Source organism: Anoplophora glabripennis, unplaced genomic scaffold, assembly GCF_000390285.2.
Source record: "Anoplophora glabripennis isolate ALB-LARVAE unplaced genomic scaffold, Agla_2.0 scaffold3979, whole genome shotgun sequence".
NCBI classification, from domain to species: Eukaryota; Metazoa; Arthropoda; class Insecta; order Coleoptera; family Cerambycidae; genus Anoplophora; species Anoplophora glabripennis.
Window position 1 is genome coordinate 1 of NW_019420052.1, and position 2751 is coordinate 2751.

Sequence of the window (2751 nt, forward strand, 5' to 3'; positions counted from 1 at the left end):
ATAAATACTGCATTAGTACTGTACCAGAATTTCTGTGCTTAAAATAACATTTAATTTTTCTAAATACAAAACCTTAACTTCTACTATCACATGTCAATTGCATTAAAAAAATTTTTTATATCTTCAATTTAACTTTATAACATTGAAATTTTAATCTACCACAATAGATTTTATCTTTACCACTTACGATGAATCTACAATACATTATCTTTGTGGGATTTCATATTTCTCACAACAATCAACGTCAACTGTATTTTTACATACTACAGAATAAATATATATTTTTTTGTATTAATTTCACAATTAATATTTTAGTTCTTCAGCAACACAAACAAAATATTTCACATATCACGATTAAATAATGTCTCCAGTGCTATGGTTAAGGTCATGAGTGCCTAGCATAAAATATGAATGTTGCACCTCCCCACAACTTTTAGTTACATCTTTAATGTAACCTTACTCTAAATTAGAAACTTTTTATTCTTCTAAAAATCATTAACCTGAAATTGCATAATATTATTAATATGAATTAAACAACACATTTTCTCTTACCTGCATTTAATAAATATCCAATAATTTTCATTAAAAAGGAATTTTTATCAAAATGTTAGCTGGGTATTTACTATATTCCGATTTCATGGAAACTGTAATATAATATTAGTCAGACTATAGAACAAGTACAAGTATATAGAAAAATTATTATATGACCTAAAAATGCCACTTCAAAATGCTAAATTATATTAGTTACCTTTTCAAAGCAGTTTTCAAATAAAAACATTTCCCATAAACTTTGGGAATAAACATATTTATTATTTTCACTGTAGTACTATAATATTACAATTACTTTCCATATATGATTATATTCTTTTCCTTGCTGCAATATGATTGTTTCCGTTTCTAATACATTATTTATATAGATTTCAGAAAATGATAATATTAAGGTTATGCATTATCATTGAATCAAAAATGGTAAAGGAATGGTAGTTAAATAATTTCCCGGATCTGTTTACATCGTTGTATATTAAACCCATAGACCTCAAGCGCGAGCGCTTATTGGTTGAACTGTCAAAAATTAGTTCTTACTTCTGCGATTAGCCAATAAGCTTTCATGTTTAAGTCCATGACATTTCTGTATAATTTGAGATTATAGTTCCTTCCTGCAATTATCTCAATCACAGATGTATACTGATAGATAGTAATTTTTAGTACATAGAAAGTTATTACATTTATTTTATAATGATATCGTCATTACACCTATATATATTAATATTATTAAAAATATACATATATACATTATATAAATATGCATATATTTTCTTAGATTCACAGACATGTAATAACATATATATTCATTATCAATTTATGCATATCAACCATCTTATAGTTATAAGATCATTACAATTATAAACAAGACAAATTATCAAGGCGGCAAAATTCATGTTTCAATAGCGTCATAAATAAGAAACGACGCCATTTATTGCTTCGCGTTCCTTTTATTCGCATAATTCACTGCGCTGTGAATATATCGTGAATTTTATCTTCTATTTCTAATCGTTTTTTTCAAAACGACATAGTTATTCATACTTCAATAGCCTTATTCTTCGGTAACGGTAAGTCCCAATTTTATTTATAATTTTTTAAATACATTTTCCCTCAAAATATTCCTGTGTACCATCAAAATCAATATGAAGAATCGTTCCTATATTCTTGGGATTTTAAAAAATATTTTAATAATACCTACTATTGGTCTTTTAAGTTTAACGTTCCCTTTAAAAATAAAAGACATTAAAAATTGCACTTTGCTCGCTGACATTAAAATTTCTAAAAACATTTTTTTAAATATCTATTTAAATAGGTACATTAAAATACTTCAAAGTAAAATAAATTCAAAACAAGCATATCGCTTTTTCTTTATGTCAAAATAACTGTAGGTATATAAACTTAAATTATTCAAGGACGATGTGTTATTTTCGCGCTACTACAATTTTGATATTTAAACTTTGTATACAAAAAATGTCTTGATTTCATTACTGACTAAAAATATTACCTATATAATTAATCAAACACTGTTTTTTTAGCTTCAATGACTTCCACTCAAAAATTATATAATTATAAATATAAAGAACATAATGGCAATTTTTGTATATACAAAAATTAAATTTATTTTCGTTTTCTATTAAAATAGATAAAACATTAAATTCTCTGTCAGTTCTCATTTGCTTATGTTCGGGGCCTTTTCAATAATAATAAAAAAATGGTTTCAAGATCAAATTCAACACCTCAGACATATTTGTAATTTCTTTCTTTTATTTTCGGATTTTCTCATTTAAAAAGTAAAATTTAGCTTACACAATTGGGACCAACCTATATTTTATTAGCACCCTATATTTTTAAACGTATAGGTAAGACAAAAAATTAAAATGTTTTTCAAAAATAAATACACAGATATCCTAAATTACACATGCTAAACTTTATCTGAGGGCAGACCTTAAAATTTAAAAGAAATCTTATTTTTGAGATACGGAGTATTTATTTTGGAAAAACAATACTATTTGTGATTTCTCAACGATGTATCACTGAAATTACTCACAATACCATTTCTTAAAGAACAATTTTTTTATGAAATGCATTCAGACAATATTCAAGAATATAATTTTTTTAAATATCACTACCGCCCTATATCTCAAATATTGAATTTTATTGAATTGCACTTATAAAGAACTGTACTTATGAAGAATTATTTTTGCAAAA

The 2751-nt window shown here is 25.1% G+C and overlaps 1 long non-coding RNA gene across 1 annotated transcript; it reads right to left on the bottom strand.

Moving 5' to 3' along the window:
• Nucleotides 1-6: 6 nt before the first annotated feature.
• LOC111692834 lies at nt 7-966 on the bottom strand. Its single transcript, XR_002763302.1, has 3 exons — nt 749-966; nt 553-644; nt 7-500 (listed from the first exon to the last, which is right to left on the bottom strand). It is a non-coding gene; the product is annotated as an uncharacterized LOC111692834 (long non-coding RNA).
• Nucleotides 967-2751: the final 1785 nt, after the last annotated feature.